Source organism: Bidens hawaiensis, unplaced genomic scaffold (assembly GCF_021521415.1).
Source record: "Bidens hawaiensis isolate Kalapana, Puna unplaced genomic scaffold, B.hawaiensis_p1.1 tig00029902_1, whole genome shotgun sequence".
Taxonomy (NCBI): domain Eukaryota; kingdom Viridiplantae; phylum Streptophyta; class Magnoliopsida; order Asterales; family Asteraceae; genus Bidens; species Bidens hawaiensis.
This window is the reverse complement of record NW_027505164.1, coordinates 75,370-102,131: the sequence shown is the minus strand read 5'-3', so window position 1 is coordinate 102,131 and position 26,762 is coordinate 75,370. Positions and strand designations below refer to the sequence as shown.

The 26,762-nt window shown below is 40.4% G+C and overlaps 2 long non-coding RNA genes across 2 annotated transcripts; both read left to right on the top strand.

The window, feature by feature from the left end:
• The first annotated feature begins 10,828 nt into the window (after positions 1-10,828).
• LOC143611179 (uncharacterized) lies at positions 10,829-11,428 on the top strand. Its single transcript, XR_013149726.1, has 3 exons — positions 10,829-10,947; positions 11,030-11,146; positions 11,234-11,428. It is a non-coding gene; the product is annotated as an uncharacterized LOC143611179 (long non-coding RNA).
• Positions 11,429-25,844: 14,416 nt separating this feature from the next.
• On the top strand, positions 25,845-26,459 carry LOC143611180 (uncharacterized). Its single transcript, XR_013149727.1, has 2 exons — positions 25,845-26,151; positions 26,245-26,459. It is a non-coding gene; the product is annotated as an uncharacterized LOC143611180 (long non-coding RNA).
• The last annotated feature ends 303 nt before the right edge of the window (positions 26,460-26,762 follow it).

Sequence of the window (26,762 nt, the reverse complement as noted above, 5' to 3'; positions counted from 1 at the left end):
GGTTTTGCATGTGTAAAATCGGTTTTATACATATCATATTAACAAGATTTAAAACTTATTTCCGCTGCGTTTTTCATAAAATTGGGATTTTATGACTTTGATAATCTTGTTAAAACCCAACAATGGCATCAAGAGCCGCTTATACTGATGCATGCTTCATTAGACCCAATAATTTTCGGGTTTATGGTGGGGTTTTACCATATGGCCGAAAATTTTGGGGGTTTTGGTTACCCCATGGTTTTTCAAGGTTATACTTTACATTCATGTGGTAATCTTGAAAAACTAAGTCATTTAGATGCTTGATTGTGTTGTTTGGACAAAACCCGGAACTTCGGTTTGGTCAAGTTTGGGCCGAAAGTTTTAGGTCAAAGGGGAACCATTTGGGTCTTGTGTTATTGCATATTTGGATATGTTATAGATGTTTATAACCTAGCCATGGCCTTGTGTTTGGTTGAATGATTGTGTTGATATGTTTGTTCATTCAAATGGTTGTTTGTTCATTCAATATGGTTGTAATATTTATTTGGGTTTGTAATCTATTTATTTATTTCAATTGGTTTGTAATAATAAGTAGATTAGATGCATTTATTTTACTAGAGAAAAATGTATTAGGATATATTTTTTGTAAAAGAAGATGCAAGGAAGGAGGCCCAAATAAAATGAAGGAGACCACAACACGGGGGTGTACACTTGGATCATTTGGATGCGGGATCAAGTGGGAGTTCACCGACAAAAGCTCATGTCCTTTTGGGTCCCTTAGGAGAGACTTTTTGTCACACTTGTCTTCGGTCAACAAGTGTAGTCAACATTAGGAGGCTATGGTTATGAACGTGTGGTTGCATGTATTTTATGTTGGACTCGGTCTGCCCAACACATATTATTATTGATGTGGCTAGTACATTATAATCCAAGTCGGGTCATACCCAATAGCAAGCTAGACAAACACCCATAATATTTTTTTTATATATATGATATGATCTTAAGTAAATAAATATTAACACTTGCGTTATTTGGAACGGGGTTTCTAAATACATTGTACTTGTGAAAAGAATAAATCATATGGATGATTTATATTTTGAGAGAACATTACATAGTGTTATTTAAGTTGGTTAAATAACAATATGTAAAACTAATTACCTAGCATGTTACTTATAATTTGTTATAACCCAACATAAGTTATAATACATGAATATATATATATATATATATATATATATATATATATGAATATATATATATATTTAGAAAGAAAAAAAATTAATATAATTAGAATGAAAAGGGAAAGGCCCCCCCCTCACTCTATTTCTCTTCTATTATTATATTATTATAAGTCCCTTGGTGGAGACATGCAATGTTTTGCATTGGTGCAAAGTGAGGTGAAAATTTGAAAGATTTGATTATGTTTCTTTCTTTCATTCTCTCATAAAAATATACACAAGTAACCAAGAAAACTCACTTCTCTCTTCCTTTTCTCTCCAAAATATCGGCCATAAGGAAGAACATCGAGGAGGAGTTGGTTTTTCAAGTGAATCCTAGCTAAACAAAGGTGTATTGTCGAAGGCTTGGGGTATGCAAGCTTGAGGAACTCCCATTGAAGTTTTAGCCTACCTTTTCATCATCCTTTTCACACCTTTTGGTTACTTGAAAGGTAGTTTAACATGCATGAACTTATAGTGACATGCATGTGTTTGATAGTATGTATTTCGTATTTGGATCCGGGTTTGGGTTTTGCATGTATAAAATTGGTTTTATACACTATGAACTAACAAGATTTAAATCTTTTATCCACTGCTTTTTTTCATAAAATTGGAGTTTTATGAGGCTCCATCATTAACATATTTAAAGGTATGGGGTTGTGATGCTTTTGTCAAGAACAACACCCAAAACAAACTTGAAAGTCGGTCCACTAAGTATATCTTTGTAGGATATCCCAAGGACTCCATGGGATATTATTTCTACAACCCAACCGAGCAAAAAATGTTCGTTGCTCAAAAGGCCGAGTTCTTGGAAACTAAGTTCCTTACGGAAGGTACTAGTAGAACAGTGGAACTCGAGGAGGATCGAGAACCACAAGCCGATACACGTTTGTTTGGCACTAGCAATCAACAAGAGGTTGTTGAGAATGATGAAATGGTTGATCAAAACACACTAAACATTCGCAAATCCGGTAGAATTAGACATCCACCCGAAAGATATGGATTTTTCATGGATGGATGCTATGTGGTAGATTCAGATGAAACCACCACATACCGTGATGCAATGTCACAATCCCATTGTGACAAATGGCTTGAAGCCATGAACGTAGAGATGCAATCCATGCCTGACAACCAAGTATGGGATTTGGTTGTACCACCTCTTAATTCCAAACCGGTTGGAGGTAAGTGGGTTTTCAAGAAGAAAACGGATATGCATTGAAACTTGGATACTTATAAAGCAAGACTTGTAGCAAAAGGTTTCACTCAAACTCAAGGGGTAGACTATAATGAAACTTTTTCTCCCGTAGCAATGCTAAAGTCTATTAGGATATTGTATGCCATAGCCGCACATTATGACTATGAGATATGGCAAATGGATGTCAAAACCGCCTTTCTAAATGGACCTCTTGAGGAAGATGTCTATATGGTTCAACCCGAAGGTTTTGTTGATCCACAACATCCTAACAAGGTATGCAAGTTAAAGAAATCAATCTATGGATTGAAACAAGCATCTAGAAGTTGGAATCACCGATTTGATGAAGAAGTTAAGAAATTTGGGTTCATCAAGAATGGTGATGAAGCTTGTGTGTATAAGAAAGCTCGTGGGAGCATCATTACCTTCTTAGTATTGTATGTTGATGACATACTAATATTTGGGAATGACATTCCAACCATGGAAGGGGTAAAATCATGGCTTGGAAGTTGTTTTTCTATCAAGGATCTTGGTGAAGCCGCCTATATTTTGGGAATATAGATCTATAGGGATAAATCAAGGCGGTTGATAGGTTTAAACCAAAGTGCATACATTGAAAAAATCCTGAAAAGGTTCAAGATGGAGAACTCTAAGAGAGGTTTGGTACCTATTCAAAGAGGAACGATATTGAGTGCGTCTCAATGTCCAAGCTCAAAGGAAGAGCAAGATAAAATGAATGGGATCCCATACGCATCGGCTATTGGATCCATCATATACGCAATGGTATGCACTAGACCGGATGTGTCATGCGCTTTAAGCATGACAAGTAGATTCCAACATAATCCGGGAAATAGCCATTGGATGGCGGTCAAGAGTATATTGAAATAACTTAGAAGGACTAAGGATATGTTTCTAATATATGGTTCGGGTGAGAAATAACTCGTCGTAAAGGGTTACACGGATGCGAGTTTCAAAACCGATCGAGATGATTCTCTATCACAATCGGGATATGTTTTCGTTATGAATGGTGGAGCAGTCTCTTGGAAGAGCTAGAAACAAGATGTGGTAGCCCTATCCACCACAGAATCGGAATACATCGCCGCCTCATTGGGAGCTCAAGAAGCTGCGTGGATAAGGAAATTCATTGCCGACCTAGGGGTAGTCCGTACCATTCAGGACCCTCTAGAGATCTTTTGTGACAACGAGGGTGCAATTGAACAAATCAAGGAACCTCGTGCACATCAAAAGACGAGGCACATTGAGCGGAAGTTCAACTACATAAGGGATGAAGTTGAAAAGGGAAAGATATGTATTCGCAATGTTCACACCGATCAAAACATTGCGGATCCACTCACGAAGCTCCTTGAAAGGCCAAAGCATGAGGGTCATACTTGTGCCTTAGGACTTCGATATTCTAGTGATTGGATATGATCGAATTTTGTATTTGGTTATCGGAACAATTGTTATTTTGACTCATTCAAATGATTATGGTTTATGATTATGACATTTTGTGTTATGTTCCATTTTAGCTTGTTTAAATCCGTGAATAAATTATTTATTCTAAATGTCCATAGTCGCTCATATTTGTGGGAACAAATATGAAGGTAAGACTATTATAAACTTGAATTGGTGGATATTCATAAGATATGAATATAAAGCAAGGGTTGCTGCCAAGGTTCATAGATATTTATGGGATATAAATATTGGACTGACCCGCTCTCAAATGTTACTACATGGAATCTTTGTGATTGATCATAAGTAAATTTGAGTAAAAGGCGAATATCATAGTATCCTCCGACCTGAGATACATATTGGGTCTTGATATTCACCAAATATTATACTTTGACTTAGATCTTCGCTGCTCTGAAACATGACAGTACGTAAGTCTAAGATCAGGTATGGTACAAGGTGATTGTGAGAGCCGTATGTAGTCAAGAGGGGATTTGTCCCTCTTATTCGTTGAGAGTGTGATGTCTAAGGCCTGAAAGTTAAATCAACAGAGAATGATCACTCTATGTCTCTGGATTTGACATGACATCTGAGGCAAAAGGATAAATGATTGATGTACCTAAATCATTTCAAGTAAGGGACTTGAAGGGGATGATGTTATTGAATGGCACTTCGTCATGCGTATTAGGGGTAGTAAACCGTAGTTAGGCGGTATTTGCTATTTGCATTAATCTATGTATCTTGTGCAAGTGGGAGATTGTTGGACTTGGTCTGCCCAAGACACATATTATTATTGATGTGGCTAGTACGTTATGATCCAAGTCGGTTCATACCCAATAGCAAGCTAGACAAACACCCATAATATTTGTTTATATATGATATGATCATAAGTAAATAAATATTAACACTTGCGTTATTTGGAACGGGGTTTCTAAATACATTGTACTTGTGAAAAGAATAAATCATATGGATGATTTATATTTTGAGAGAACATTACATAATGTTATTTAAGTTGGTTAAATAACAATATGTAAAACTAATTTCCCTATGGAAGGCACTAGTAGAACGGTGAAACTCGAGGAGGATCGAGAACCACAAATCGATACATGTTTGGTTGATACTAGCAAATAACAAGAGGTTGTTGAAAATGATCAAATGATTGATCAAGACACACAAAACGTTCGCAAATCCGGTAGGATTAGTCATCCACCCGAAAGATATGGATTTTCATGGATGGATGCTATGTGGTAGATTTGGATGAACCCACTACATACCATGATGCAATGTCACAATCCGATTGTGACAAATGGCTTGAGGCCATGAACGTTGAGTGCAATCCATGCATGACAACCAAGTATGGGATTTGGTTATACCACCTCTTAATTCCAAACCGGTTGGAGGTAAGTGGGTTTTCAAGAAAAAAACCGATATGCATGGAAACTTGGATACTTATAAAGCAAGACTTGTAGCAAAAGGTTTCACTCAAACTCAAGGGGTTGACTATGATGAAACTTTTTCTCCCGCAGCAATGCTAAAGTCTATTAGGATATTGTTTGCCATAGCCGCATATTTTGACTATGAGATATGGCAAATGGATGTCAAAACCGCCTTTCTAAATGGGCCTCTTGAGGAAGATGTCTATATGGTTCAACCCGAAGGTTTTATCGATCCACAACATCCTAACAATGTATGCAAGTTAAAGAAATAAATCTATGGATTGAAACAAGCATCTAGAAGTTGGAATCACCGATTTGATGAAGAGGTTAAGAAATTTGGGTTCATCAAAAATGGTGATGAAGCTTGTGTGTATAAAAAAGCTAGTGGGAGCATCATTACCTTCTTAGTATTGTATGTTGATGACATACTACTATTTGGGAATGACATTCCAACCATGGAAGGGGTAAAATCATGGCTTGGAAGTTGTTTTTCTATCAAGGATCTTGGTGAAGCCACCTATATTTTGGGAATAAAGATCTATAGGGATAGATCAAGGCGGTTGATAGGTTTAAACCAAAGTGCATACATTGACAAAATCTTGAAGAGGTTCAAGATGGAGAACTCTAAGAAAGGTTTGGTACCTATTCAAAGAGGAACGATATTGAGTAGGTCTCAGTGTCCAAGCTCAAAGGATGAGCAAGAGAAAATGAATGGAATCCCATAGGCATCGGCTATTGGATCCATCATGTATGCAATGGTATGCACTAGACCGGATATGTCATGCGCTTTAAGCATGACTAGTAGATTGCAACATAATCCGGGAAGTAGCCATTGGATGGCGGTTAAGAGTATATTGAAATACCTTAGAAGGACTAAGGACATTTTTCTAATATACGGTTCGGGTGAGGAGGAACTTGTTGTAAAGGGTTACACGGATGCGAGTTTCCAAACCGATCGAGATGATTCTAGATCACAATCGGGATAAGTTTTCGTTATGAATGGTGGGGCAGTCTCTTGGAAGAGCTCAAAACAAGATGTGGTAGCTTTGTCCACCACGGAATCGGAATACATCGTCGCCTCATTGGCAGCTCAAGAAGCTGTGTGGATTAGAAAATTCATTGCTGACCTAGGGGTAGTCCGTACCATTCAGGACCCTCTAGAGATCTTTTGTGACAACAAGGGTGCGATTGCGTAAATCAAGGAACCTCGTGCACATCAAAAGACGAGGCACATTGAGTGGAGGTTCAACTAGATAAGGGATGAAGTTGAAAAAGGAAAGATATGTATTCGCAAAGTTCACACAGATCAAAGCATTGCGGATCCACTCATGAAGCTCCTTGAAAGGCCAAAGCATGAGGGTCATACTTGTGCCTTAGGACTTCGATATTCTAGTCATTGGATATGATCGAATTTTGTATTTGAATATCGGAACAATTGTTATTTTGACTCATTCATATGATTATGGTTTATGATTATGACATTTTGAGTTATGTTCCATTTTAGCATGTTTAAATCCGTGAATAAGTTACTTATTTTAAATGTCCGTAGTCGCTCATATTTGTGGGAACAAATATAAAGGTAAGACTATTATGAACCTAGATTGGTGGATATTCATGGGATATGAATATAGAGCAAGGGTTGCTGCCATGGTTTATAGATATTTATGGGTTAGAAATATTGGACTGACTCGCTCTCAAATGTTACTACATGGAATCCTTGTGATTGATCATAAGTAAATTTGAGTAAAGGCGAATATCATAGTATCCTCCGACCTGAGATACATATTGGGTCTTGATATTCACCGAATATTGTACTTTGACTTAGTTCTTTGCTGCTCTGAAACATGACAGTACATAAGTCTAAGATCAGGTATGGTACAAGGTGATTGTGAGAGACGTATGTAGTCAAGAGGGGATTTGTCCCTCTTATTCGTTGAGAGTGTGGTGTCTAAGGCCTGAAAGTTAAATCAACAGAGAATGATCACTCTATGTCTCTGGATTTGACATGACATCTGAGGCAAAAGGATAAATGATAGATGTACCTAAATCATTTCAAGTAAGGGACTTGAAGGTGATGATGTTATTGAATGGCACTTCGTCATGCGTATTAGGGGTAGTAAACCATAGTTATGCGGTATTTGCTATTTGCATCAATCTTCTATGTATCTTGTGCAAGTGGGAGATTGTTGGTCTCGATATGCCCAAGACACATATTATAATTGATGTGGCTAGTATGTCATGATCCATGTCGGGTCATACCCAATAACAAGTTAGACAAACACCGATAATATTTGTTTATATATGATATGATGATAACAAATAAATATTAACACTTGAGTTATTTGGAAAGGGGTTTCTAAATACATTGTACTTGTGTAATAAATAAATGATATAGATGATTTATATTTTGAGAGAAGACATTATATAGTGTTATTTAAGTTGGTTAAATAACAATATATAAGACCAATTAAACTTGCATGACACTTATGTTATATGATTATTAAAAATAACATGGGGTTTTATAACATGGTTCTATATTATAAAACATTATATATAATTTGAAAATGAAGAGAGAGTGCCCCCCCCCTATTTTCCCTCTTCTCTTTCTTTCTTGTTATAATACAACATGCAAGAGGATGGATTGGTTAGATGTGAGGTGCCTTTTTGACACTCTCTTCTTTCTCTCTCACACACACACTAGTAACACAAGAACTAGAGGAAAAATCCCCTATTCTTATCTTCCTCTTTTTGGATTCGGCCAAGAGCAAGGGTAACAATAAGAAGATACAAGTGTGAAAATCCTAGCTACAAGTGGTAGCTAGACAAACAAGCTAGACAAACAAGCTAGACAAACACAAATAATATTTGTTTATATATGATATGATCATAACAAATAAATATTAACACTTGAGTTATTTGGAAAGGGGTTTCTAAATACATTGTACTTGTGTAATAAATAAATCATATGGATGATTTATATTTTGAGAGAAGATATTATATATAATTTGAAAATGATGAGAGAGAGCCCCCCCCCCCCTCTTTTCCCTCTTCTCTTTCTTTCTTGTTATAATACAACATGAAAGAGGATGGATTGGTTAGATGTGAGGTGCCTTTTGGACACTCTCTCCTTTCTCTCTCTCACACACTAGTAACACAAGAACTAGAGGAAAAATCCTCTACTCTCATTTTCCTCTGTTCCTCTCTTTGGATTCGGCCAAGAGCAGGGGTAACAAGGAGAAGATACAAGTGTGAAAATCCTAGCTACATGTGGTGTTTGTTGGAAAGCTTGGGGTATGCTAGCTTGAGGAGCTTCATATTCAAGTTCTTGTCTTCTTCATCAGCATCTCCTTCCTCTTCCTTGGATTTGAAAGGTAGCTTTAACATGCATAGACTTACAGTGACATGCATGTGTTTGATAGTATGTATTTCATATTTGGATCCGGGCTTGGGTTTTGAATGTGTAAAATCGGTTTTATACATATCATATTAACAAGATTTAAAACTTATTTCCGCTGCGTTTTTCATAAAATTGGGATTTTATGACTTTGATAATTTTGTTAAAACCCAACAGTGTAGTCCCATACACTGGCTTGTTACCACATGGATCTAGATCCCGCGATAAAATAATTATTAAAGTACAAAATGTTTAGAGAAGATTGTCTACCGGACATTTACTCGGACGGCTACTCAGAATCTGATTGGATCGGGATCTCCGAATAGAAGGAACGTTCTTCTTAGGGAATCCTTAATATTGCAGGAATCCTTTTCAGAGCACCTGTCGTTTGAGTAGCAAGATCTGAAAACTTAGCTGAGATTATAAAAGAAACAAATAAATGTCAATTATACTATTTTAATTTTAAAATCTTAAAACTATTTCCTACCCTTTTCAACCATTGATACGAAAGTTCTTTACCCCAGGGATGGAATCCCTTTGAACGAAGAAGAACCTTCTGTACCAATTCCCGTAATTTCTTTTTGTATTTAAAACCAAGTGAGAGTGACCAGATATCAAATCAACTGAAGGACACATCGACAAGAGCCATGAGTTCTAAAGTTATAAATAGTGGCTAGGTCGGAGATTTGAAGATCAATGTTATAAGTGGTAATGAATTGTCAGGAATGAACAAAATTCCCCAAAACATCGGCATAGCTTGAATGTGGCTGATGCCAGTGATTTTAAAAAACTGGGAGATAGGGGGGGGGGGGGAATGGGTGTCTCAAACCGAGGGTAAAAGGTTATGACAGAAAGCCAGTCCATTTATTGGAAATGAAATTGGAGCGAGCACTCTTATCTCATGAGTGATCCTGACAAGTATCCTGGCAATCAGGATCCCTGGTAAGCTCCAGTATTTTGAACTAACCAACTCAAAGTTATATTTATTTTTGCTTGCAGGTTACTCAAGTACATAATAACAATTTAAACCCTAGTAGAATTCACTCCTACTTTACCTTTATTCTTATATTCTGCAATTTCTATTTGGAAAGGTCCTAAACTCAGATAAGCTCGTCTTACTTGTTCCCTCAAATTAACCAGGTACACTCATATTGCTTTTCGTTTAGCCGGATCTCTTTCTATTTGGTTAGGATCCATTTCATCCATATTTGATTATGGTTGTTGTGGTTGTGGTCCTTGTGGATTTTCTTGTTCTTGTGATTATGGCTCACTTTGTGATGCAACTTTGTGACGTTTATTCTTGTCCTCTGGATTTCATCAACCTTTCTTTTGAAAAGAGAGTCAATTCTTTTTGACTTTTCCATGATTTAATCTAACACATAAGCACAACAAGCATTTAACAAATTAACCTAACATAGTAACATTTATGAGTTATGACATATCAACACACTCAACGAGTTAACGTATCCCTCAAATTAACCTATAAATCCAAACGCTAACCTACAAAATTGAAAAAAAAAAATAAAATAAAATGGTGAAATTCAATTGTGAACCTGATCTGTTAAATTCTTCAATTGTAAATCGTCCATGCTGATTGCCGAGTGCCTCCTCAAAGCCAAACCTCAGTTGTTAATTGAATTCAAGACTCTAAAAGTCTAAAACTAAAACAGCGCCCTATCTACTCGATTAAGATCAAATGTTAGGGTAATAGGGTTCAATTGGGCTTAGCTATTAAAAAATATAACTCATTTGTAACTGGGCTTTATTTTTTAACCTTTCGTGGCTGGCCCGGACTCAAATAATATGGATGACTTGGACTCAAATAACATGGATGGGCCGGGCTCAAATAATATAGTTGGGCAAACTTAATAAATATAATTTCTTTTAGGATTTTTCCGGTAAAAATACACCACTAAACGAAAAAGATGGTGGGGTCGTGGCCCAGTTTGGCCCAAGCAAAGGGCCGCCCCTGAATCTATCTATCATTATTTGAGCCGCATGGTTGATTCTATATTCATTCTCGACTCTTTTGTTTGCTTCAGCTTCTTCACAAAGAATACAGAAATTGATCAACCTATAATTAGTATGTCTGTATGTGCCATAACAGAACACGTTTATAAGATCTATACGACTATACTCTAAAGTCTAATGATTGCATGATATTACAAATGGAGAACTGCCTCCCACACATCCTATCCGACTTGGACTTGCACTCAACATTTCCTGTTTTACTATGAGATTTTGAACTCACTTGACTGCGTGTGTAATCTTGCAAAGCTAGTGAGAAACAAGTTATATATTCATCCTTGCTTGCTATTATGAATGTGTGAAGTTGGCTGATGGCAATTTTGTAATTTTCTAGGCATTTGATGAAGCTATTACCTAGTTGGATACCCTGGGAGAGGATTTTTACAAGGATAGCACACTTATAATGCAGCTTCTTCGTGACAACCTCACCTTGTGGACTACATATATGCAAGTCAATTTTTTAACTTTAATCTTCATGGGATCTTATTGTTGTTGTTGCTGCTGCTGCTGCTGCTGCTGCTGCTGCTGTCGTATGCAGGATGACAGTGTAGAGGAGATTAAAGAACCACCAAAAGCCAATGAGTAATAAATTTTCCGACTTGAAGGTCTTTTCATTCTTTGTAAGTTTTGCTTTTTGAATGAAAGTGCGACTTGTTACGCAAATCTATCTCCTTTTTAGTTGTAGGAATTTTATGGATTTCTATCTTTTGAATGTTGTTCCAAATTGACTTCTATCCTTGAGGTTATACAAGTCTTATATATTATATTATTATTCCAAAGAGCTCCACTTGAGGGGTTTCTGTTTTCATAGTCTGTTTTGATTGTGTGCTTTTCATGGTGCTTTTTGGTATCTTGCTTTATTCATTATATAGCTTTTTGACCAAAACTGGTACACAATTAAAGATAGTGGGAGAAACGAGAACCATTGGTTTCAAGACGGCTTGTAATGGATGTTTTATGTGTAAAGATGAAGAGACTCATGGTGTTTATAAGCCATTGAAACTGACAGGGCTGTCTTTGCTAAAGCAAGTCAGTTGGTTCAAGATTTATATGGTTTAGGGGTATAGCCTCAAGTCCCATATCGATAATCAAACACCAAGTAAACGAATAACTCTCGTTTATATTAATCAGAAAATATAACTCAAAAAACTGATTACAACTCTCAAACCCTAACTTGGTTTGACTCTTGATGAACCCTAACTCGGTTGCATCTAGATGAACCCTAACTCGGTTACATCTCGTGTGTATCTCTGGATAAACCCTAACTCGGTTGTATCTCACACGTGCACATTTTATAATGTCTAACATATCTTGGTTTATATAGACTAACCTAACTTTCTAGCCAAGACATTACCAATTATAATTATAATACAATTATGAAACATAATCTAATTAGGAAATATAACCAACTATGACATACTTGTCAACATTGGTCCCTCAAGTTCACCGACTTGTGGCTTGGAGTCTGAAATTACTTCCAACAATCACTCCCTAATTTCTGACTCGAAATAAGTGGATCTTTGTCTCCAAACTTGTCTTCTTTAACCCATGTGATATGACCCACGATCTTGACCTTCTTGGCTTTCCAACCATCTTGGTCTTGATCTCCCGGAACTCCTCTTGATCCATGACTATGTTTTTTCGGCTCTCCCGAACTCGACTAACTCTGTGACCTTGTCCCCGACCATTCACTCGGCCGGATGAACTCGCATATCCACTCCTTTGGCTGCGATCCCGGTCATCTAATCGAGCAAACATTAGTCTTCTTGGTCTTCTTAGTGAGCACCCGTTTCGATCCAACAAATCATACCCTTAGGTTAGAACATAACTCGTTCAACCCGTATAAAAACAAACTCTGAATTAAACCCACTAGTCCAACCCAAATAATAATACATTGTGATTAAACCAAACTTGTTTAACCAAATAACACAACTTTGAGTTATTTCCTTTTACCTCGAGACAACCTCAAAAACCAATTATTAAAGAAATAAAATCAAACCAACTTTTCTTTTCTTTTTCTTTGAACTCCTGGTGACCACACAAGAAAGACAACTTCTATTTTGACTTTTGTCTAACCTTTTTTTTTTACTTTTATTTTTAATACCAGAGCTTACAAAAGAAAAAAAAAACACCAAATTTCTTTTTTTTTGCCAATCACCGATCACCAATCCTCAAGCGACTTGCACCTTGAAACCCAACAACTGTGAACAGACACAAACTAACACAAGAACGATCAAACACCAAAACAATTTCGATCCAACTTGACCGAACCTTCTTTATCGATTTCTTGAACTTGGCTCTGATACCAATTCAAGTCCCAGATCGATAATCAAACACCAAGTAAAAGAATAACTCTCGTTTATATTATTAGAAAGTATAACTCAAAAAACTGATTACAACTCTCAAACCCTAACTCGTTTTGACTCTTGATGAACCCTAACTCGGTTGCATCTAGATGAACCCTAACTCGGTTACATCTCGTGTGTGTCTCTGGATAAACCCTAACTCGGTTGTATCTCACACATGCACATTCTATAATGTCTAACATATCTTGGTTTGTATAGACTAACCTAACTTGCTATGTTAGACATTACAAATTATAATTATATATATAACAATTACAAACTTTCTGCTGCATAATGAGTCGTACCTTCTGCTTCATTTCCACCATCTTTCTCTCCTTATCATCTTCTCTTCCCTTCTATGACTTTCACAATCCAGATAAGTTAAGTTGGCATCATTCATCTTCGTCTTCACCGCCACATTCTACATCTCTGACATAAGAAATCGATGTCTACTACACCTTCACCGAATGTTGCTGGGTTCAACTTCGAAACCCTAGGTAGCGTTGGTGTGGTGGCGGCAGTGGTTGGGTGGGGTGAGTTCTGTAGTCACCGGCTATTGTTGCCGGGTTACATTTCGTAACCCTAGGTGGCGGTGGTCTGGTGGGGGGATGTGTTGGTTGTTATGGCATCGACTTCTGATGTCGGAAAACCCTAAACAATCCGACGGCCGCCGTGGGTCGCCGCCGCAGACAATGAACAATCAAGCTGATTTGGTAAATTATTCTTTTTTTGTTCGTTAAATTGTTGTATCTATAGACTGTTGCATGATTAAGGGTTGAGGTTGGGCAAAATTAGGTCTATTTATACATGTGCAGACATCGTTTGAGAACCTGAATGTGTCGCCGCTGACAATGTCGTCGCTGACACATTATAAATTAATTTTATCGTGACTATTAAGTTTTATTAATTATATCAAATCATGCTTAAATAGATATGATATTAGGTACTCTGTTATCATATAATTGTAATTATTTATAGAATACAGAGTGAGCATTATGAGATAAGATGCAAAGTTTTATGAGGAGAAAACAAGACATGAGTTGAAATATCGTAACATTGTGAGCCACTGTATTCAAGGTTTTTGAAGAAACACTAACCGGACCCCGGGCAGATTACTGGTAACCTGGGGGTTAGATAGATGTTTCCCACGAGGGGTTAGACCCTGAGAAGATGGTTCTTCTGATAACCTGCAAAACAGACACCGTGAGCTTGTCACTGAGAAGGGGGGGGGGTTCCTCCTTGTGACCACCCTCCGGCGTGAGAATCAGACTAGATTGCTCTTTAAATATAAGTGTATATTAAGAGATTGCTAGAGCAGATATCAGGTATAATATGATGATACAAGATAAGATATGATGGTCATACCATTTGTGGTATTTATAGCCGAAGGTAGGTTTCCAAGGAGGTGTGGCCGGCTGCAACAGTGTTCCTGTTCCACCAACAGTGGCCTACGCACGTGCCCTGCTGGTAGTTGGTGGGTAGGCAGCGGCTGATAGTGACCAGGCCTGCTGTATACTATTCCTTTTCTACCAACTGCCGGCTATGCACGTGGTATGGCAGTAGTTGGTGAGTAGGCAGCGGCTAATAGTGACATACAGTACAGGAGCATGCTGCTCGCCATACTGTTGTCAATAAATTGTCGTATCTTTAGTTAGATCTTTTTCTCATACCTCGTCAGGTACAGTACAGAAGATCTTCCTGTATCGTACGGACTGGCTTATTTGGGCGGGAGTATTCCCCCTCCCGCCCTTGTGCGGGATTGTTCCCGGCTTTGCTCATTCCTTCAGGTGACACTGAATGATTGAGAGCTAAGTGCCTTGTGCGTGTAGCCTTGCTGCGCTGGTGGCCTTCCCTGATGGCTTGTATCCGAAGCTGCGGGAACAGGCGGAGTCCTTCACCATCGGGAGGCATTTCCTGCGGGAACAGCTTGCGTACTGCGCGTAAGGACGTCACGTCTCTGAGCATGGTTGGTCATGCGGATCCAGTTGGTTTCTGCACAGACGTCCCTCTTCAAGGTGAGTCTTGCGGGTCCAACTGGGCTCTGCTGGGACCTACCTCTTCAAGTCCCCCCAGTCCAATGTTCTTCTCATGAGTGTTTAATAAAGTGAGGTGAACTTTTGGACTTAAGCAAAGGGTTTTTGAAAAGGGTTTTTTAAGGTTTTCCATGGGGATTCTTCCCGCGGAAGTCCTTGTCACTTGCAGAAATTCCCGAGTTTCCTGCTTGGTCTTTGGGTATGATGCGGGTAGGTCTGTAACCTCCTCGCAAGTCAGGAGCGTTGAGTCCCACTTGTGTGGATTCTCCATGAGGTTTTGGTAGTTTTGAACATAGTGATCAATTATGTTAAACCACCAATTCCATCCTGGAGCTTCAAACAACGTAGTTCTCGACGTTCCCCCTATGCGGGGATGTTATTTCCGTTTCCGCAAGCATTGCCCAGAAGATCCTTCTTGGTTTCAATTCCCAGCGGAGTGCTAGGTATGTGAAGGGTTTTGCCTTAACACTGTACCCGCGCTCGTCTTACGGTTACTTTACTTCCAAGGTATTCCTGGCGTCAATCCCCTGCGGGTGCTAGGTATGTGAAGGGTTTTGCCTTTACACTGTACCCGCACCCGTCTTATAGTTACTTGGTTGCCGAGGTATACTTGGCTTCAATTCCCTGCGGGTGCTAGGTATGTGAAGGGTTTTGCCTTAACATTGTACCCGCATCCGTCTTACGGTTAATTGTTTGCCAAGGTTTTCTTGGCTTCAATTCCCTGCGGGTGCTAGGTATGTGAAGGGTTTTGCCTTAACACTGTACCCGCATCCGTCTTACGGTTACTTGTTTGCCAAGGTTTTTTTTTTTTTTTTTTTTTTTTTTTTTTTTTTTTTTGGCTTCAATTCCCTGCGGATGCTAGGTATGTGAAGGGTTTTGCCTTAACACTGTACCCGCATCCGTCTTACGGTTACTTGTTTGCCAAGGTTTTCTTGGCTTCAATTCCCTGCGTGTGCTAGGTATGTGAAGGGTTTTGCCTTAACACTGTACCCGCATCCGTCTTACGGTTACTTGTTTGCCAAGGTAAGGGGTATTTTCCCGCTTACTTTTTAATCTTTTTGAATTTTGAATTTTGAAATTCGAAGAGTTGGTGGAAAGATAAGAACAGTCCAAAACTCTGAAACGTCGTGCGACGGTTTCTTCTGACTGTGTCAGGTCGTGCAGGAAGTTATGGTGACGTGACAGTACATGGTCATTCCAGACGCTTTTTCAGGAGCGTGGGCGCGATTTTTCGGGCGCGTGGCCGCGAAATTAATGGTATGCGTCCTGTCAACAGCTGTTGCCAGCTTGCTTTTTGCCACGTGTCATAGTTTCATTTCACCTTCGTTTGCTCTCTCTTCCGCATTAATTTCATCGCATTAATTGCGATTAGTATATAAAGGGGGAGAGGGTTCTTTTTAATCCATACTTTCACTCTTCTCTTCATCTTCTTTGCGATTTCCGACGAATACTCACCTTTTCAGGCAAGCATTCTCCCGAAATCGTTTTCTTCTTCTTTTACAAGATGTCTCGTGATCTCGAATCTACAGCTGATGACAAGAGTACTGCTGGCGAGTGCCAGTGTGCTCTGCCTGGCGATCTGTATCGGTACGTCGTCAGGAAGTTCATGCTCGAGTCTCCCGAGCCTGAGTTTCCTGAACCCCACCAGACGGTGTACGATGCCCCCAGAGGCAAGATCGGGGTTTATGCTGCATTCTTTGTTTATGGGAATCTTAGGTTCCCATTGACAAAGTTTGTTTACCGTGTCCTTGAGAGGCACGGTGTTCATTTGACCGAGTTGCACCCCATGGCGATCGCCAAGATTCGCCACTTCGAGTGGGTGTGCCGGATTTTGGGCATTGAGCCCTATGTTGACCGCCTGATGACCTTCTACACTTGGAGGTGCATCCAGGGGTGGTACACCCTGATAACCCGAATCAAGGGTTTGAGGATTTGCGCGACCGAGCGCAGTCTTCGCGCGTGGAAGCGGGAGTTCTTCTTCATCTCCGCTCGCGCCATCCCCCTTGCCATGAAGTTTAAGAATGGGCAAGCTCTCCCAAGCCTTCACGCCTCCAACTACGAGGAGGCGGAATGGTTCTCGAAGATATCTCGGGTCCAATCTCCGGTTTACCGGTTTGCGGAGTCCGGGATGGTGATGCTGGGGATGAGCCGGGTGTGGAAGGCTGCGGATGCGCATAAGATCCCAATCGTCCTCGAATACGGTTCGAACTCTGTTCCTTACGGTATGCTTTGTTTCTTTTTGTTGATTTTGAATTTCTTCTAACTTCTTTCCTGTTTATTTCAGAGGGGAACGACTTGCAGTCGCTCCTGAACCCGCGGGAGGCTGACGGTCCCGCTCGGATGGGTACTCGCGCTCTAGACGAGAACGAGTTGCCCATCCTAGCACAAACGGCGGATCGGTTCGTGGAGGTCTATCCGCTAGGCCATGAGATCCTTAGCGCCCGTCGGCCAGGTAAGGCGCTATTCGACCCTCGACCCCTCAATGTTGAAACCTCTGCTGGAATTCCTCTAATCGTATGTTCTGATGAGGAATCCGCAGATGGTCCTCCGTTGGTGCGGAAGAAGAAGGCTGCCGGCGGGAAGGGGAAGGAGAAGGTGGCCTCCACTGCCGATTCAGCGCCTCAGTCTGACTCGGAGACCGAGAGCGAAGAGGTGGCGGGGAATCCCGGTGGTGATAAGATCACCATTCCGGAGGCTGTGACAACTGTCACCGAAGAGCCTAGGATGACAACGGTGACCGGCGTGAAGAGGCCGGCTCCATCGGGTTCATCCCCGCCCGTCCGTACTTTCAGGCTCAAGAAAACCCGTAAGCACAAATTTCCTTTAGCTTTTATCTTCATAGCTTAATATCATTTCACTTTTCTTCTTTACGCAGGCGTGGATGCTGACGCATTCCAGGGTGGAGTGCAGAGTAGTACCTCCCCGCCAATGACGGTAGGCTTGGTCAGCCTACCTGAGGCGTCGACCCAGGCGCCTGCGCCTGCTTCCACAGGTTCAGTTGCTCACTCCTTTGAGCCGACTGTTCCAGCTGAGATGACGTCACCGCCGGCTGTGAGTGCTATTTTTACAGCATTCTTCACCGAGCCGGCGGTTACTATTGCTGCGGATCCCGCGGCGGCGACCGCGGCGGCTGCTACCATGCCCCCGCCATCGGCAACGACGGCCGATCCATCAGGTACGCATGGGGCTTCTCGCCAATCTCTGCCACCTTCCCATCTGCCTGACCTCTTAGATGGATTTCCGTTGGGTTCAGGTGATGGGTTCGGCGGCTATCGGCCTGTAATTGACCCTACAGGTGCGTAGGGTTCTTTTGGCCCATTATATATATATATTTTCTTTATCATCTTTTCCTAACTGCTTTATGTTTTTTGCAGTGTCGGATTCCAATGAAGTGTATGTTCCACGATGGAACATTCGCCGAGGAACAACCCTGCGCACCCCTGTGGAGTGCGTGGAGTGGGCTCGTCACACTGCTCCCAGTGGTGCGTTGGGGGAAGCCATGGCTAGCTACCAGGAGGGTAGGCTAACCAATGAGCTTCGGGTTCTCCTGGCCCGAATGAAGCCGCGCGTCGAGCTGCTTTGTCATGAAAACGACAAGTTAAAAGCAGTTCGCCTTAAAGAAGTGGCTCAGGCGCGGGCTGTCCGGGAGGAGAACCAAAGGCTTTCCGCATTGGCTGCGGAAAAGGAGAAGGCCTTCAAGGCCCTCGAGGTTGAAGTTCAGGCTCGACTTGAGGCCCGTTCCAAGGCTGCCCAAGCTGTTAATGAACAGCTTCGGCTGGCTAAGGAAACTGCAAGGAACGCAACCGAGAGGGCCACCAAGGCTGAAGCTGTTGCTGAGCCTCTACGCGTGGAGAATGAAGAACTTAAAGCCAAATTAGAGGCTCTCCAGCAGGCTCATGATGCCTTGGCGATGGAAGACGCCAAAAAGCTCTAAGAAATCCTGGACCAGAGGGGGGTGCTTGACCATGCTGAGCGTAAGCTAAAGGGCGTCGAAGAGGCTGCGGCTAAAGAAGTGTTGCTTGCCAACCTCAACAAGAGTGAAGCCGATCGCGCCCGTAACGAAGCTCAAGCTGCCCTCCAAGAAGCCCTGGTTGCCAAGGAATGGCTTCTTCGAGAAGCGTTGTCTCAGGTAAGCTTTTCTTGTCTTTACGCTTTTCTTTGTAAATAGAAAAGATTTTGACACTTGTATATTTTCTTTTGTAGGTTGTGCATCGGGTCTTTGCTGAGACCTCTTATGATGATGCTATGAGCGCAGCCCTCAACGCTTCTCACGAGAATGGGGAAAAGGTCGGCTTCCTGCTTGGTCTAGGGTTCGTTGAGAAAGGCATCCCGCCTTCCAACTTCCCTTTGTACAATGTTGATACTGAAGCTGTTTACGACCAAGCAGTGAATCAGTACGCCGCCTTCCCGCATCCGGTGGTGGAGAAGGTGAATGAAGTTGCTGCTGCTGATGATGGGCTAGCTATCCTTAAGGCTTTCCTTGAACTGCCACGCTCTACTGACGGTGCTGGTCCAAGTGGAAGTGGCCCTGAAGCCTGATCCTGAAGATCCCTTCCCACTGCTAGGATAGATTTAGCCTGTATAGATTTATTTTCTTGTAGGCGGGTAGTTACCCGGCCATTCTTGTAATGAATCATTGTGAAATATAAATCTTTGTGCGGGTAAGACCGCTTCTTTTATTGGATTCCTTGCTTTATAAACGTTATATGACTTGCATACTTTAGTTTAAATTAGCAATTTTCCAAGTGTAGAATAAGTTAACCTTTGAACGTGGTAGATAATAGGTTGAAGTTTTGCTTCCTCTTTCGTGATTGTGCGGGTAGGACCGTCACTTGCACTTAGTAGGATGGCTAAACTTTACCTGCGTCTAACCTGCGTGTAGGTTTTCCTTATCTTTTCTGAGGATAAGTTAACCTTTGAACGTGGTAGATAATAGGTGTGAAGTTTTGCTTCCTCTTTCGTGATTGTGCGGGTAGGACCGTCACTTGCACTTAGTAGGATGGCTAAACTTTACCCATATCTGACCTGCGTGTAGGTTTTCCTCATCCTTTTTGAGGATAAGTTAACCTTTGAACGTGGTAGATAATAGGTGTGAAGTTTTGCTTCCTCTTTCGTGATTGTGCGGGTAGGACCGTCACTTGCACTTAGTAGGATGGCTAAACTTTACCTGCGTCTAACCTGCGTGTAGGTTTTCCTTATCTTTTCTGAGGATAAGTTAACCTTTGAACGTGGTAGATAATAGGTGTGAAGTTTTGCTTCCTCTTTCGTGATTGTGCGGGTAGGACCGTCACTTGCACTTAGTAGGATGGCTAAACTTTACCCATATCTGACCTGCGTGTAGGTTTTCCTCATCCTTTTGTTAGAAATTCTGTATTGAACCGTTCGACGCGCGGTTGTCAATAGGTTAGTGTTCAGTTCCCTTTTTCATGATTCATGCGGATAGACCGGCACTTTCATTTAATGGGATAACTGAACTTTTCCCCTTCAACTGACCTGCGTGAAGGTTTGTCGTTTTTTGGGTTTATGCGGGTTTTGCCGCATTCCCCACGCAACGACTTCACGTAATTATGCGGTGAAAACCGGCATATCCGTGTTGAATAAATTAACCGTTCGACGCGCGGTTGTTAATAGGTTAGTGTTCAGTTTCCTCTATCATGATTCATGCGGATAGACCGGCACTTTCATTTAGTAGGATAACTGAACTTTTCCCCTTCAACTGACCTGCGTGAAGGTTTGTCGTTTTTTGGGTTTATGCGGGTTTTGCCGCCTTCCCCACGCAACGACTCACTTATGTATGCGGTGAAAACCGGCATCAGTGTTGATAGTTCATAAAGTATAAATGTAGAATCATCAGCGTCGATGTTTTAAGGAGAATCATTTCCATTAGAAGTGGCTCTTGGCCTTTTCTTTACAAATTTGGAATTGATTTACATGCAAACTGTGTAAATGAGCTCCCTTCCATGTTGTTGGGATGGGAGTGCCATCGAGCCGATACGCACCTGGTTCGGGATCTCGTTTTTTACGCAGCATGTAGTCTCCACATTGAAGCTGGAATTTTGTTCGTGTTTTCCCCCGCTGGGGTTCTACACGCATCAGCCTGCTCAGCGTTCATTGCGCCACGAGGTGTGCGAGCGTCCCATCTCTGACAAATGCTTCGACCATGTCTTTTACGTCTATGCATTCTTCAGTGTTGTGGCCTTTTGTCCTGTGAAAGTCACAGTATTTGCTCCGATCGGCATTGTGACGATGTCGGATTATTTGAGGCTTTGGCCATGGGAGCTCCTCAGTAGCGAATATCTCGGTGACGCTTTTGGTGAGCGGCGTCCATCTGGAGTTCTTGTTGGACTGTACGTTATCCCTTCCGCCTAACCGATGCTGCAAGCCGGATGAGGTGTCAAAGTTTACCCTTGACTGCCAAATGCCTAGCTTCCGCTTTATGTTTAATCGGGCGGTGAGAACGTTGTCTTCTCTTGTTTTCTGGGTGTAGAGGTTTGTGCTCTGTGGGAGATCTCTACCCAGTTGCTTCTCCGTTTCCGCAAAGCGTTTAGCTGTTGTCATGATGGCATCCCATGTGGATGGCATGCCATCTTTACCCGTTAAGGTGCGGATGAGCTCTGGGTCGTTTGCGCCCTGAATAAAAGCAGCGCGAACAAGATCTTCGCTAATGTTACCCAGACTTAGCTTCTTCGAGTTGAAGCGAGTGATGAAGTCTAGCAAAGATTCATCTTTTTCTCGAATGCACTTGAGGATTGTCCATTGCTCCTCGGTATACTTTCTTTGCTGGCTAAAGTGTTGGCTAAACTTCTGTTGGAAGTCTGCCCAGTCGTAGATGTGGTTGACCGGTAGACGATCGAACCACGCTCTAGCAGCCCCGACAAGCGTCATTTGGAACATGTAACACCACGTGGGTTCCGTCCAACTACTGACGGTTGCCCCCGCTATGAATCTGTTCAAATGATCATCTGGGTCAGATATACCATCATATGTGCCTATGTTGGACATTTGTTTGGCACTTTTTGGGGCGATTGCTTCCGCAATGTCCCTTGCAAATTTGGACGTTCCCGCATTTGCAACGTTTGGTCTGAATGTTTTGGAGAAGTCTCGTGGACTTCCACCTGTGCTTTTTGGTTTGAAGGCTTGTCCAAAATGCCTTCTCGGTTGGGAGTCCGTTTCCTTACGCTTCCCTTTTGCCCTATGGCGAGGGTTCGCGTCGGAGTCGGACTCCTCCGAGTCATCGTCCCAGTATCCTTCGAATTCGTCAGCCTGTTGGACGGAACGCAAGCGTTCGTCCAAATCAGCTTGGAATTCCTTTTGACGTGCCTCCGCCCATGCCTTAACCTCATCGAGTGTTTGGCGGGGGAGTCTTGTTCGTTTCTCTAACTGGGTATCGGTGATTCCCAGTGAGCGATTATTTACTGCACTTGCCCCAGCTTGGGTAACTGGGGTAGTGTTCGTAAAATTTACTTCACTTGCCCCGGCTTGGGCAACCGGGGTAGTGTTTGTAAAAACTGTGTAGCCGGTATTCCCCCCAGTAGCTGGGGTTGTGGTTACCGGAGTTTCTTTAACCATCTTAGAAGTTTGAAAAAACTGGAGAAAAATGGAGTTCTAGCTTTATGCACGGATGGCGCCAATGAAGAAACACTAACCGGACCCCGGGCAGATTACTGGTAACCTGGGGGTTAGATAGATGTTTCCCACGAGGGGTTAGACCCTGAGAAGATGGTTCTTCTGATAACCTGCAAAACAGACACCGTGAGCTTGTCACTGAGAAGGGGGGGGGGTTCCTCCTTGTGATCACCCTCCGGCGTGAGAATCAGACTAGATTGCTCTTTAAATATAAGTGTATATTAAGAGATTGCTAGAGCAGATATCAGGTATAATATGATGATACAAGATAAGATATGATGGTCATACCATTTGTGGTATTTATAGCCGAAGGTAGGTTTCCAAGGAGGTGTGGCCGGCTGCAACAGTGTTCCTGTTCCACCAACAGTGGCCTACGCACGTGCCCTGCTGGTAGTTGGTGGGTAGGCAGCGGCTGATAGTGACCAGGCCTGCTGTATACTATTCCTTTTCTACCAACTGCCGGCTATGCACGTGGTATGGCAGTAGTTGGTGAGTAGGCAGCGGCTAATAGTGACATACAGTACAGGAGCATGCTGCTCGCCATACTGTTGTCAATAAGCTGTCGTATCTTTAGTTAGATCTTTTTCCCATACCTCGTCAGGTACAGTACAGAAGATCTTCCTGTATCGTACGGACTGGCTTATTTGGGCGGGAGTATTCCCCCTCCCGCCCTTGTGCGGGATTGTTCCTGGCTTTGCTCATTCCTTCAGGTGACACTGAATGATTGAGAGCTAAGTGCCTTGTGCGTGTAGCCTTGCTGCGCGGGTGGCCTTCCCTGATGGCTTGTATCCGAAGCTGCGGGAACAGGCGGAGTCCTTCACCATCGGGAGGCATTTCCTGCGGGAACAGCTTGCGTACTGCGCGTAAGGACGTCACGTCTCTGAGCATGGTTGGTCCTGCGGATCCAGTTGGTTTCTGCGCAGACGTCCCTCTTCAAGGTGAGTCTTGCGGGTCCAACTGGGCTCTGCTGGGACCTACCTCTTCAGTTTTGATATATGGTTGGCATTTATGCTTGATTCAATTAATATGTTTACATTAGTTCTCTATGCAGGGTGATGACATAATAATTCTTTTTTCCATTTCACCATAATAGAGTTGAAATTGCATTCATGGATGTGACTTTTGTGTACATGCTCATTTAAGTCATCTTATTGTACCATGCAGGAAAATTATTTGTAAATTAATTGGTGTTCTTTTGATTTTTCTTTTAAAAGCCAACAAGGATTTGGTTAACACAGTTTTGACTTTTGATAATTTTTTGTTTTTTTTTGTTAGTTACATGCCTCTTTCTAGATTAAGTGGAATATTCTAAGGCTCCTAGTTGGTGTCAAGCAAATCATTTCTTGTCAGGAAATTTCTCCAAAAACAAAGGTCCTAATGTATACGAAATTGGGTAAAAAACTTAGGTAGTGTTTGGTATGAAGTAATGATAGGTGGAATGGAATAGATCATTCCAAATGAATGAAATAAAACATGTTTGGTTGGAATTTATCAATAGAATAAATCATTCCTAAGGAATGTCATTCCTTAATAAAAGGTGTTTTTCATTCATTCCTTCAAGGAATGGAATGAAAAATTATCAACAATTATTAATTATTATTATTTTATTGTAGTATAACTATTATTAAATTATAATCTACCTATTTTAATAAAGTAAAATAAATGTGGACACTTGTCATGTTTTGGTTAATTCTCATAATTTTTTCCCTCCAAAACTTATATACCCTAATATATGTACATTTTCCTTTTACACTATATTTATATAATATCTATATATTTTTATAAATATAATTATTAACATATTATTTTACTATATATTTAAAATACTTGGTGAATTCCAAAAATCAACAACAAATCATGTTTCTTAAATGAAAATTGTTTCGGGTTTTTTTTGTGGAACTTAAATTTGATTTTATGGGTCAAAAGTTGGTAAATAGATTGATTGGTACAAGTTAACTACATTTCGGTCAAAATTTGTTAGGGTCAAAAATAAAAATTTTGAGTATTTTTAAAAGTTTGAGAATGCAAAATAGATTTATCGTCAAATTTGTTATGGGTTCAAAGTGTTGATTTTAAAATGTCAAAAGTATGAAAGTTAAAATTTTAAACATGATTAATTTATTTTTAAGGGCATTTTTGGAAATAATCAAAAGGTTCGGGATTTGACAAACTGACTATTTTCCCCTCAACTATTAAAATTTAAGAAAACATTGCGAACACTTTCGACATGCCACCCCCATGCCTATCAATGCTTAACTTTTATCAAATTTGAAATATTTATGTCAACATTAATTTTTCTTTCAATGGTGATCAGAACATCGTATGGGAAGCATGACATGCTAAACTATACTCAAATGAAACAAAATATTCACAAAATTGAATGGGTTAACATGTTTTTTATGTTGTCATTATGACAAAGTCAAGAAGCCCTCTGAAACTTATCAAAATATTTTTCATTGTGTAGCTCAGAAAAACATAGTTCTTGAAGAACATCCATTGTTACAATTTAATGTTCTACTTTCTTTTAATGAGTGGTAAATTGATAAATATATTAATAAAGGTAACGCTCCTTTTGTATTTAGGCTGAATGGTTAGAACTACTATCGTATGAGAAGTCTTATTTCCGAAATTAGTTCATAACCAAAATTCTTTCATACATATATGACACCGAGAATGAATTTTTCAATAGAAAGAAGCATTCTTGAGTACGTTTTTGCACGAGCATTTTTTTATTAAGTTCATTTAAAAAAATCATTTTGTGATATAAATAAAATCAATTTATGTACACATTGTATAGATACAAACATAGATGTAATACATTTTTTTTCATATACGCTATGTAATTATTTGTTTTACTTATAATTTTATAATTTGAATTATCCCGTGTGTGACACTGACTCTAAAAGTAGTTATTATTATATTTTTATTATTGTATCGTATTATGTTATTACCGTTCCATTAACCGATAAAAAAATCTGTGTGTATAGTTTACTATTTTGTAAAAAAAATAATAATAATAAAGTGAGTATTCATTTCATTCATACTTGGTAACCAAACAAGATAATGGAATGGTAATGATTCATTTCATTCCTTTGTCCATTCCATTCACTCACTCATACCAAACAGATCCTTATACTTAATACCTTACACAAATATATTGTTTTAAGTTAGTCAATGTGTGTTGTGACATCATGTTTTCTTAATGTGTCGTGCAGAGTGAAGCGACTTTTTGGAAGCTATAGTTTTCTATAAAAGACCTACTTCAGGGTTAAGGAAAGAGACCAGCAAGTGTCAATCACCTCCACCAGTACCAACAACAATCAAAATAAATGGAAATTAGAGACGAATGACGTGCCTACAAATTGCCATCTCTGAAAAGGAGTAACAGGCCTTTGTGAAGCTTTTGTTCCTTGGTTGAATCTGTATACATCTCTATTGATCTCATAATCAAGGTTAGCTCATTTGAATCTATAAATTTTTAGTTTATATTAATTGCATTCTAAGTATATTTCGAGAAAATAAGCATGATTTGTGTGTTATTGTAGGCAAAAAGATGATAGCAATTCTGGTTTGAGTTTTGATGATCGTTTTTTGCGTTTAAAGCCCGATTAGATGCAGTGTCGGAGGCCATATATTTTGTAATTTGATTGCTATTGAGCCTTTTTTTTCTTTCTACAAGACAAATATGAAAGTCGTCTCTGTATATGTATAATCTGTATGTAGCAAACAATATTGTATAAATTCAAGGTGCTCCTTTTTTTATTGGCTTAAGCATAATCATGTTTACCAAAAATTCAAATATAAGTTTTGTTAATGGAATCAAAACTCACTGATCATATATCAAGGAATGTAGCTCAACTACTCAAGCATCATCTTTGAAGATTTCTAGAGTCGATATATGATTTGAGTTCCAGTCACCAAGATCTAAAGTCTAATAACGGTTTCAACCCCATCCCCACAACTAAACTCTAATAACGGTTTCAACCCCCTCCCTACAACGCAGGGGGTTAAAAAACTAGTTATAATACAATTAGGAAACATAATCTAATTAGGAAATATAACC